The sequence below is a fragment of the Procambarus clarkii genome, unplaced genomic scaffold (genome assembly GCF_040958095.1).
Source record: "Procambarus clarkii isolate CNS0578487 unplaced genomic scaffold, FALCON_Pclarkii_2.0 HiC_scaffold_326, whole genome shotgun sequence".
NCBI lineage: Eukaryota > Metazoa > Arthropoda > Malacostraca > Decapoda > Cambaridae > Procambarus > Procambarus clarkii.
In genome coordinates this window covers 33727-46345 of record NW_027189359.1, presented here as the reverse complement: position 1 = coordinate 46345, position 12619 = coordinate 33727, and the positions used below count along the sequence as shown (strand labels likewise).

General features: G+C 40.4%; 1 long non-coding RNA gene across 1 annotated transcript in view; it reads right to left on the bottom strand.

The window, feature by feature from the left end:
* Window positions 1-257: 257 nt before the first annotated feature.
* The window catches only part of LOC138361371 (uncharacterized), a 31291-nt gene continuing 18929 nt past the window's right edge, over window positions 258-12619 (bottom strand). The window contains exon 3 of the long non-coding RNA XR_011226933.1: window positions 258-301. This is a non-coding gene — a long non-coding RNA (uncharacterized lncRNA). The remainder of the gene's footprint in view (window positions 302-12619) is intronic.

Here is a 12619-nt window from a genome sequence, read left to right as displayed (position 1 = left end):
TTAACAAGAGTGTACAAATCCACAAGGGCCGGAACGAGGATTCAAACCTGCATCCGAGAGCATCCCAGACGCTGCCGTAATCGACTGAGCTACGACATGGTCAAAAGGAGTTGAAACCGAAGTTCTACTGAACTTACTGGATCCTGCAGCCTCTCCGAGGCACAAACCAGTGTTAGTGTAACAAGAGTGTAAAGTTTTCTACGTCCATCTAGTTCCACCCGCTCCTCCCCAGAACTAGTTGTTAAATAAGCACTTTACCTTGACTCCTCTGATCCAACACTTGTCCACACGTGCCACACTCCTGAAAAAATATTTTTTACATATATTAAGAACAAGTATAAGTAAGTAATTATCAAAAGAAGGCACCAAACCAGCAAGGCTATGTAGCACCAGGGTAAGTATAAACAGTTTATTTCAAATACAATCGAGTAGGAAAATATAATTATGAATTTCAAGAACAATAGAACCAATCACTGGAAAAGGTGTAATTGCAATGGAGATTAATTACAGATTGTATCAACAATAGCGAGTAGGCAAGACTGATAAGACTGCAATAGCCTAACGGGGTACAGTTTTGTCTTGGACTCATGAGGCTATGGTAAAGCATCAATGTTCTTTTAAAGTTACATAGAAACACATTACCTTATTACGGTCTTCCACTAAAACAAACCTTTAGCTAACCTTAGTTAAAAGTACTGTGTATTATTAATTTATTTAGCTGTCTATTGGCCTAAATTATATAAATAATATGTTTAAAACCTCTTAAGTACAGTATATGGTCTCTGAGCACTAAACCAACGTTAGAAGCCTAGTGGTTACATTGTTAAAAATGACCATTTACAGGTGAATTCATTTTACATCGCAGAGTAAACAAGATGCAAACAATTAACATCTTCCATCTATTAGATAAACAATTATCTAGTCGTCCTTTCACTTTCTAGTGTGTGGTTTGGTCAACATATTTCAGCCCCCGTTATTGTGACTCCTCGTATGCAATAATCTTCCCCATTTATCTGCACAATTGCTATCCTGATATGACCACTCCATCGCCCTAGTCGTTAACACTAAACAATCTAGGCTGACTTGTTGCTAAACATTACATGTCACCTTTAGCTTAGCTACAAGACACCGTGTACATATTATCAAACTACCTTTAATGTCATAATGCAGCAGTGTATGCACTCAAAATACAGATAGACAAACTCCTCAGGAACCGTAGGGGAACCTTTGACAAGCCGCCGGCTTCCTGTTGCCGTAGAAGGCACTATGGACAAATGGTGGCTCTCTGGTAAATTTAAGCCAATATTACCTAGGAGTTATGATGTACCAGCCATTAAACATCTGGGACTCAGTTAATATGAAAACAATCCTTAAGAATAGTTAAACGAATCTTTGACTTAAACGAACAACATTGAATATTCAACTGTACGAGTCTCTGTTGTGGTCCCATCTGGCCTACTGTGTAGGCCTGTTACAACTGATATGAGTGGGGCTTCTATGGGGTACTGGTACTATTCAAGGGTAAAGGTAGTTAGAAGACAAGAGTATCAAATATGGGAGAGCTAAAAGGCCCGGCCCCCAAAATAAACTATCCACAGTAGTAATAACGTGCTACAAGACCATATATGTTAGTCTAAGGGTTGATCACTGCGCTCCCACCTTGGAAGAAGAGATACTCTGTAATTCATGTACTTATTTATTAACCCCTTAACAACCCCCCATATACACTCACACCAATAACAATAATAATAATAACTTTACCACACTATCTTACGTTAAAAGCCTTGGTCCACCTAGACAGGATACAAGGTTTACACTAATAACAAGCTAGGGTAAAGTACTACTGGATAAGCACTGAAGCTGGATGCAGCTAGGGTAGTGAGACCATGTGGTACCCTAATACAAAACACAACACTTAGGGTAAACAAAACACTGGCAAATACTAACCCCAGGTCTCACCAATAGTTACTACCAGAGTAGGCACACTCACTAATGCCCCGTACTTAGCTTAAGGATACAGGAACTTCAGGTAAGGGAAATAAGTAAGAGGAGAAGGAAGGAGAGTAGGGATACAGCCACCGAGTAGGTCTTAACCGCACGACACCAGCCACAGAGAAGAGCGAGCTAGCCACCAGCTGCCTCCCTCATCGTGGTGCCGGGAGGAGCCTAATTGATCGTGCAGCTAAGCACATTAAAGATCTTCCCCTATGCAACGTATTGTTACTTTATGAATGATTAGAAAGTATTAGTAAGCAACGTTGGTGCCTATGTTATTATTTAATAATCAACCCCAGCTCAGTCTTTAAATGCTCTTTGAGAAACAATAATAGTCTTACGTCTGGCAGGGAAGATACAAACAATTGACATTCTAGATGCCCAACTGTACTACCAGAAAGTTTAATAGCTCAATTTTGACCTCTGGTTTCCACTGGAGAACCCAGGGTCGTAACAAGGCCTAATATGGAAACCTCACTTCAAAAAGATATCAATGATTTTCCGCATTGTATAAAGTTCAAGACAGCAACAACAATCATGCCAGAACTTGTTCAACTGTCACTACCTCGAATCTTTGAAGGACTAACACTATAAATGTTTAAATTGTTATAGATTTTGATAGATTAGCCTATAAATTTTCCTTGAAATTACCTACTTAATATTATCTGTTAGATTAAGGCCCTGCCCGAAGCGCTATGCGTACTAGTGGCTTTACAAGAATGAAAACACATCATGTTGTGTACTCTCAGAAACCCAACGTAACTTATGGTAGATATATAAATAAATAAATAACAGCCGAGGCCTTTGTAATACTGACAAAGTTGGAGGTCATTCATACAGACCACTTCTCTAAAATGTCATATATGACACATACAGGCTGGACAACTGCTTCAAGCTCAACAAGCCACAATGTAACACTGAAAACAGATGTGTTGTTCCCCCCATAGGGTCATTAACCCATGAACCCGCTCAACCACTCAAGTCGTAAATGCCGAGTCATTCCTCTTGTTCACAATATACACAAGACAAATCCTCAATAAAATAAGGGGGGGGGGAGTAGGAAGGCTGACCTTTGACAAGGCGCCGCCGTCCTGTCCCCGAGGCCACTGTAGATGGTGGCCCTTAGGTCAATTCATCATACGAGCCCTTCTCCTTCCATCATTCTGAATCATGCTCATCGTACTAACCTGCACCCCCCTAATCCACCCCCCACCCCCCCCCCCCACCATCTTCACACAATCTGTGGCCAAAATTTCTAGTTTCATTCAGATTTTCATCAAAATATGTCGAAGATTTCTCTTTGGGTTGTTTTAAGGGGCCTGACAGCCGAGTGGACAGCGCTTCGGATTCGTAATCTTGAGGTTCCGGGTTCGATCCCCGGTGGAGGCTGAAATAAATGGCCACTTTCTTTCACTCTGATGAACCTGTTTACCTATCAGTAAATAAGTACCTGGGAGTTAGACAGCTGCTACGGGCTGCTTCTCGGGGATGTATAACAAAAAGAAGGCCTGGTCGAGGACCGGGCCGCGGGGATGCTAAGTCCCGAAATCATCTAAAGATAACTTCAAGATTGATGGCTAACTACTGGCATGGCTATTAAGGCCACCACAAGCACCCTAATGACTTAACTAGCGGGTACACCTATGGCTGCCACCTGACAATCACCTCTATATTTTGTCTAAATACATAAAATATACAAAATAATAAGGAATAACAACATAAAACATACCCCGAACAATCCTTTCTATATAAAGATATCTGCAACACAAATTTATTTGCTCACTGGTAATCAACGTGACCCTTGCCAGGCGGCGGCTGGTCGACAACTGAGCCACACGTTAAGAAGCGGGACTCCCAGACGCGCCACTCACCCTTACTTCACCATAATATGTAAACTATCAACCTCTAATACAGTTAAGCATCTGACCACCAGAGGCGCTAATGCTCCCCTGTTATTACGCCATCCATATAATGATTGTTCTCATTATTCATTGTTGCATCGTTTCCTGCCCGAAACGCTTTGCGTAATAGTGGCTTTAGGCATTGTATGTATTAGCCCTATCTATAAATCCATCACTCTTTGTAAAATCTCTTGTATGTATGTACCTTACCTAAATAAACATTTGATTTGATTTGAAATACATTCATGTTCTGTAGTGACAATGTCAGACCTCGAAGGAAGAATTTAAACACCCTTCTGAAGATGTATTATTAAATACGAAAGTACTTAAGGAAATTCCTGTTTCAATTCTTCCTTCGTGGTCTGACACTGTCACATTTTTCATCACGTGTTAATTGTCGTGATTTACACTCAGATTTTGTAGTGTATATACGACAACTTCAGGAAAGTAATGAGTAGCGGATTTAGTCTAAACAATAATATATGCGTTTAGTTTTTAGTGCCAAATTATCTGGCAAATATACATTTGGAGATGTAGCTCAATCCTTCCTGTAGCCCAATCTTTCCTGTAGCCCAATCCTGCCTGTAGCCCAATCCTTCCTGTAGCCCAATCTTTCCTATATTCTAATCCTTCCTGTAGCCCAATCCTTCCTATAGCCCAATCCTTCCTGTAGCCCAGTCCTTCCTGTAGCCCAATCTTTCCTGTAGCCCAATCCTTCCTGTAGCCCAATCCTTCCTGTAGCCCAAGTCCTCCTGTAGCCCAATCTTTCCTGTAGCCCAATCCTTCCTGTACCCTCATCCTTCCTGTAGCCCAATCCTTCCTGTAGCCCAATCCTTCCTGTACCCTAATCCTTCCTGTAGTCCAATCCTTCCTGTAGTCGTGTTTAGTGGTGTAAAGAAAGAGTGGAGGTAGGTAGGTACCCGGGAGTTAGTTAACTGTTGTGGGAGACATCCTGAGGTACTGTATACAAACTACAACACTGTATAATCACAACATTGTATACACCACCTTGAGAAAGGTTGTAGGTTACGTCAGATAATGTGTAATACACCTACACATTTATTGGGTAGGCCAACCTGTCCTCCTACAAAGAACGTCGCATTTCGATCGTAGGCGTTATATAAGGCCAAAAATTGTCGTACTAGAAAATGGAAGCGGCTGGCGAAGGTGACTTACTGTCCCGTTTTCTGTTTTGGGTCCTCTGGCAGGTTAGGAGAGACCACTTTAAATTGACCGTTTAAATTTACCTGCCATAACACCGTCCTACCACTAATGGGTGTTGTGGGTGGAGTGCCTCGGGGCTCTGTCCTGGGACCTCTCTGTTTGCACGATACATCCCAGTGAACACTTACTGTCCAACACGACGACAGCGAACACTTACTGTCCAACACGACGACAGTGAACAGTTACTGTCCAACACGACGACAGTGAACACTTACTGTCCAACACAACGACAGCGAACAATTACTGTCCAACACGACGACAGCGAACACTTACTGTCCAACACAACGACAGCGAACACTTACTGTCCAACACAACGACAGCGAACACTTGCTGTCCAACACAACGACAGCGACCACTTACTGTCCAACACAACGACAGCGAACACTTACTGTCCAACACGACGACAGCGAACACTTGCTGTCCAACACAACGACAGCGAACACTTACTGTCCAACACGACGACAGCGAACACTTGCTGCCCAACACAACGACAGCGAACACTTACTGTCCAACACAACGACAGCGACCACTTACTGTCCAACACAACGACAGCGAACACTTGCCATCCAACATGCCCCCAGCAAACACTTACAATCCTCTATACCAACACCAGCGGACCTTGATATAAGCCTAGTGGAAATAAATGGGTCATTCCTGAACTCGTTCAAAATATATGGGCCAAAAAGGAGAAATAGATAAAAAAGGGAACTAGATGGACGAAACATGTAGTAAAATGAGCTTTGATAACTAAGCAGACCCTCTGGAGAAGGTATAAATCTATGAACATCATTGATTATGATATATATATATAAGGGCCCTAAACTCAGCCACCCAGGTAATCAGATCAAACAAAAGAAACAATGAAAGAAAACTTTCCCATAAGAAAGTATTTTCCCAAGTCGTTCTATGCCTATACTTAACTGTATAAGAAGTAAAACCAAAACAGAGTACTTGGTAGAACAGATAAAAGATGAGACTAACCAAGTTATAATGGACGATAAAGGGGCAGCAAACTCACAGAATGAATACTTTACATCAGTGTGCACACTAGAAAGGTTAGATGACATCCCAACACCCACACAAATGTTTGAAGGAGGTGAAGAGAATGAATTAAGAAATATACCCACAATGTGCGACATAATCTGCAAGAGCATTGACAAATTAAAAGGCTCAAAAGCCCCAGGTGTGGATGGAATTCAATCCAAAATCATAAAGGAACCAGCAGATGAACTATGCCTACCACTGAAACTGCTTATCAGAAAATCTCTGGACCAAGGGATAGTAACCATAACTTGGAAATATGCAAATGTCACCCCTATTAAAAAAAATCAGCTGACAACTACTGTCCTATCAGCTTGGCATCATGCTTTTTTAATCTCAAGAAATGCAAGACTTTGCATGTGGGGCATAACAACCTACGTCACAACTACCAAATTAATAACATTACCTTGCAGTAGATAGATGAAGAAAAATACACTGGAGTCAATATCCACAATTCACTTTAAGTTGCACAACAGGTGGGAGCAGCAGTACCAAAAAGACCTAACCAATCCCTAGGACTTCAAGTAACAGTTGGTGCTGATTCAACTGCATGAATCTCTGGTGTGCCCTTAACTTGGATTATTGCATCCAAGCATGGAGACCTCATCTTCAGAAGGACATGGCTACTCTGGAGAAAGTACAGCACTAAGCGACAAAAATCATTCCAAAGCTAAGTAGACTCTCGTACCAGGAACGATTGAGTGCCTCGGGGCTAACACTGCAAGGCAGGCAAGGCGAGGCAGATCTCATCGAAACATTTAAAATACTTAACAATTTGGAGGATGTTGATCCAGACAATTTTCTCATAAGGTCAGATGTAACACAAACAAGGATCAATGGTGTCAAACTCAACAAGCCACAATGTAGGACTGAAAACACATGTTTTTTTTTCACCTACCGGGTTATAAACCCTTGGAACCAACTACCCACCGAAGCTGTTCATGCCAAAACTCCATTAAATTTTAAAGTCCAGCTTGAAAAAAATCATCATGGCAAATGTCGGGACCTTTGACAAGCTGCCAGCTTCCTGTCTTCGTTGAGGCCAGTAGTGTGTTAGTGGCTCACAGCTAAAATCCAGTAAATTCAGGTAAATACACTCTGGCTGCTTGTCCCCCTAAAAAGAGCACTTTCTTCCAAAAATCATGCTAACAAGTGTTCTAACATGGTTGTACAGTTTTGGAATCCTATACATGGGTTAACCTAATTGACAGTTGGGTCCAAGTTCAATGTGGTGTGGAACAATTAATTCCATTCATCCATGCACTTCAAAACCTCGAACACATCCCTTGTGTGATACAAGGTGAGTGATACAAGCATAACAAGTGGGACCATCCCTTTTTGTCATATACATTAATGACAAAGATGAAAATATTACAAACCTCATCATCAAATTTACAGATGACTCGCAAATCAGTGGTAAAGTGGGAAAGCATAATGATATTGAAGTCTTACAGAGAGATCTACATGAACTCCACAAATGGTCAGAAGACTGGCAAATGCTCTTTAATAACGACAAATGCAAGACCTTGCATGTGGGGCATAACAACCCAAGCCACAAATACCAAATTAATACCATTCCATTACAGCAGATTGATGACGAAAAGTTGCTACTCCATCACTCACTAAAAGTTGCACAACAGGTAGGAGCAGTAGTCAGAAAAGCAAACCAAACCCTTAGAGTAATCAATCGTATCTTTGACTTTAAGAAAAAAAAGGAATTGATTCAACTGTAAATATTATGGTGCATCCACATTTGGACGACTGTATCCAGACATGGAGACCTCATCTTCATTAGGTCATAGCTGCTCTGGAGAAAGTGAACACTGGGCAACAAGTCATTCCTTAGCCAAGTCATGTCTCGTATCAGGAAGGGTTGAGGGCCACAGGCCTAACAACACTACAAACCTGGCATGACACAGCAGATTTCATTTAAACTTTTAAAATATTGTACTTAAAAAGTTGGATGATGTTGATCCTGACAATTTCTTCAAAAGGTCTGATGTAACACAAACAAGGAGCAACGTTTTAAAACTTGACAAACCTTAATGTAAACTCAACAAACCTTAATGTAGGTCTGAGTTCAGATGCTTTTTCACCCTCAGGGTTATAAGCCTATGGAACCACCTACACACCGAAGTCGTAAATGCCAAAACTAGTTAGGTTTTAAATTTCACCTAGACAGGATCATCAAGGCAAATGGGGGGGACCTTTGACAATCCGCCGGCTTCCTGTCCTCGTTGAGGCCACTAGTTTTAGTGGCCCTAAGTCAAGTTTGGGTAGATAAATATTTGCAGTAGCAATATTTCAATTACAAAATTAATTAATTGATTTTTTTTTTACAATTTGTCAATTGACATAGACAATTACAAAAGTTAGTGTTAACTCTTATGGGTTATCACTGAAGGATCATTAAAAATAATTCAATGTTTTATTACAATTTATTTTGTATTTGCATTGTCATCAATTTTTATATATGAGCTATTCTTTTATTGGACATGTACTTTTAATAATGAAATTCCCATATTCAAGGACTGTATCATATACAGTAAAGTACACAGCTATGTATACTAGTGGTTGTGCAAGAATGTATCACTCACTCACCAGCATATATACTTTAATGATCCATTGTATCATCTTGTATATAAATAAATAAATAAAATAAATATATGTATGTACAGTATAATATATATATATATATATATATATATATATATATATATATATATATATATATATATATATATATATTGTGACGATAATCTCCTTCAAGAGATTGAGCCTGCTCTTCCCTCCAAAATACGTCGCTATACATCTATATAAAACTAGTATGGAAGAAATATCCAACAACTACTCCACCAAGGTTTGCCAGAGCACAAAACGTATGCAGCCAGGAACACCTGCTCCACCTCGAATCACCAAACTACCTGTCTGTCGCCAGCTCATCGCTGATTGGGTGCGGGTCCAATTGCACCTGCCCTCCACTCACCACACTTCCTGATGTCTGCGGCCACACGACCGCCAGACCTCAGAATATCCAGTGCTTTCATCAGGTTAACACGTCTCGTTGGTAGACTAAACTGTGGCTTACGTGTACTAAGAGAGGTGATAGCTTAAAGACAATATTCCGGCATCCATATTTACATTGTTTGTTATACACTTGTTATTACTCACTTGTCCTAACGTAACTTTTCATTTTGTCATTTGATTATTCTTATTATTTTGATTGGTTGATTTTATGTTCCAATTTATATGTCCATTTTATTCATGTTTTGCTTTTCTAACGTAATTAAAATCTCATTGTTAAATTTATTTGTGTTTTGTGTGTCTTCCCATTACCTTACCACAGACGAAGTTCCAGATTTTCTATTTTTTGTTTCTATATGTGACGAGGCCATACCCCTAGCTTTTGAACAGCCGAACACCAACGCGTTACCGTCACAATAAATATATATATATATATATATATGTCGTACCTAGTAGCCAGAACGCACTTCTCAGCCTACTATGCAAGGCCCGATTTGCCTAATAAGCCAAGTTTTCCTGAATTAATATATTTTCTCTATTTTTTTTCTTATGAAATGATAAAGCTACCCATTTCATTATGTATGAGGTCAATTTTTTTTTATTGGAGTTAAAATTAACGTAGATATATGACCGAACCTAACCAACCCTACCTAACCTAACCTAACCTATCTTTATAGGTTAGGTTAGGTTATGTATCCGAAAAAGTTAGGTTAGGTTAGGTAGGTTAGGTAGTCGAAAACCAATTAATTCATGAAAACTTGGCTTATTAGGCAAATTGGGCCTTGCATAGTAGGCTGAGAAGTGCGTTCTGGCTACTAGGTACGACATATATATAATATATATATATATATATATATATTATATAATATATATATATATATGTATATATATATATATATATATATATATATATATTATATATATATATATATATATATATATATATATATATTATTAAATATGACCGAAAAAGTAAGATTAATAATTCTAACACGAATTTTCTCAATCTTTCGTACATTTCTTTTCACTGTTGGAGGTAAATCAAAAATCAATTCTCCAAAATTCATTTTTATTTCTAGTCTTACGCATCTCCGATTTTATATCTACATTTGAGTGAGGTGGATGGGGTGAGGTGGCATTAATAGGGTATTAATTTCATCAACACAAGACAGAACAAGAGGTGGCATTAATAGGGTATTAATTTCATCAACACAAGACAGAACACGAAACAATGGGTATTGAATAGAAGTGTTTGTAGAAAGCCTATTGGTCCATATTTCTTGATGCTTCTATATTGGAGCGGAGTCTTGAGGTGGGTAGAATATAGTTGTGCATTAATTGGCTGTTGATTGCTGGTGTTGACTTCTTGATGTGTAGTGCCTCGCAAACGTCGCTATTTGAACCACCCCAGCCTCGGACGATAGCCTCGGCAATCACCTCATTATGTCTGGTCGTGATGGTCAAGTGGATTAAGGCGTCTTGTACATACCAGTTGCGTTGCTTCTGGGAGTATGGGTTCGAGTCACTTCTGGGGTGTGAGTTTTCAGTTGCATATTGTCCTGGGGACCATTCAGGCTTGTTCGCATTTGTGTTCCTCACGTGTGCCCCAAAGAATGAGGTGATTTGGTAAAATGCTATGCCCAAGATTACTATCCGAGTGCCGGCGGTTGGGTGGTTCAAATAGCCTCGGCTATCACTTCATTACGCAGGCGATGAGTCACAATAACGTGGCTGAAGATATGTATGACCAGACCACACACTAGAAATTGAAGAGGACGACGACGTTTTCGGTCCGTCCTGGACCATTCTCAAGTCGATTGTGATGAGGACAGGTATGGACAGGCATTAATAGGCAAGAGAGAGCTGAGGAGGAAAGTCAGGTGTAATGGGGATAGTAGTAATGAGAACTGCAGCAGGCCTATTGGCCCACTACGAGGCAGCTCCTATTTATAACCACCGAAGGAGATAGGTAATAGGAATAAGAAGAGGACTAGCAAGGGAGCGTAGGAGAAGACATAATGAACAGAAAAAGGGAGAAGAGAGAAAGAAAGGGAAAGAGAATAAAGAAAGAAATGGAAGGGGGAAAGCTTATGTTAAGTCACGTTTGTTAGAAAGATTAGAGCATTTGAGTATATACTGTGAAAGGGAAGAGTCCACAGCAACAAAGCCAGGACTCAAGTTCATGTTGGGTACATTGTTTAATAAGAGCCGATTCTACAAGACGGCGTCTGTGTAGAGTAGAGGCAGGAAAGATTATTTTGGAGGAAGACCAATCAATGGGATGATTAGAATCCCCTCACATGGCAGAAGAGAGCATTGTTAGTGTCTGCAGACATAACACTTCTCTTGTGTTCTTTAAGTCTGTCATTCAGTGTACGGCCAGTTTCGCCAAAGTATTGGAGAGGACAAGATGAACAGGAAATAGCGTAGACACCAGCAGCATTAGAAGCAGGAAGGAGCAGTGTGAACTAGATTGCTACGAAGTGTGTTAGTTTGTCGAAAAGGCGAGTTTAATGTCAAGAGGACGAAAGCTATTGGTAAAAGTTTTGAGTTCAGATATGAAGGGAAGACATAGTACAGTGCTACTAGTGTTGGAAGCAGGTTTAGGATGAAAGAAATTTCGTTTAGCTTGAGAGTGGGCACAGTTGATGAAATGCAAAGGATAACCAAGGCGAGAGAATGATTTGTAGATAAAGGCAATTTCAGAATCACGAAACTGAGGGTCGCTGATGCGTAGAGCGCGGAGGAAGAGAGAGACGAGGACACTTTTCTTAACAGAAAGAGGATGGTAGGAAAAGAAGTGAATGTACATGCCACTATGCATGGGTTTACGGTAGACAGAGAAAGAGAACCCAGACACAGAGCTGTGAACATGAACATCAAGAAAAGGAAGGAGGGAATTAGATTCCCACTCAACTTTGAAATGGATAGAAGGAGCCAGATTGTTAAGAGAGGCGAGGAAAGGCTGGAAAAGATTAAGGTCATGAGGCCATAAAGCAAAAATGTCATCAACATAGCGCAGCCAGAGAGAGGGACGAGTATCAATAGAAGGAAGAAGAACAGTTTCGAAGTATTCCATGTAGAAATTAGCAAGAACAGGGGAGAGAGGGGAACCCATAGCGCACCGAAAGTTTGAGTGTAATATTTACCGTTGAAAGAGAAAGAGTTAGATTCAACACAGAGTCTAATGAGATCGAGGAAAACGTCAGTGGGAAGTGGGAGAGGAAGGAGACCCTCTGACGCCTTCTGTCTGAGGAAAGAGAGAACGTCATCGAGCGGAACATTAGTGAACAGAGAGTCGACATCAAGACTAAGCATTTTACAAGAGGGTTGCAGGCGCAGTCTTTCTATGAAGTCCTGAGAGTGACGAAGGTGGGCAGGGGAAAAAGTGCCAAGGTAAGGTGTCAGGGTTTTAGCGAGCCAGGAGGCAAGAG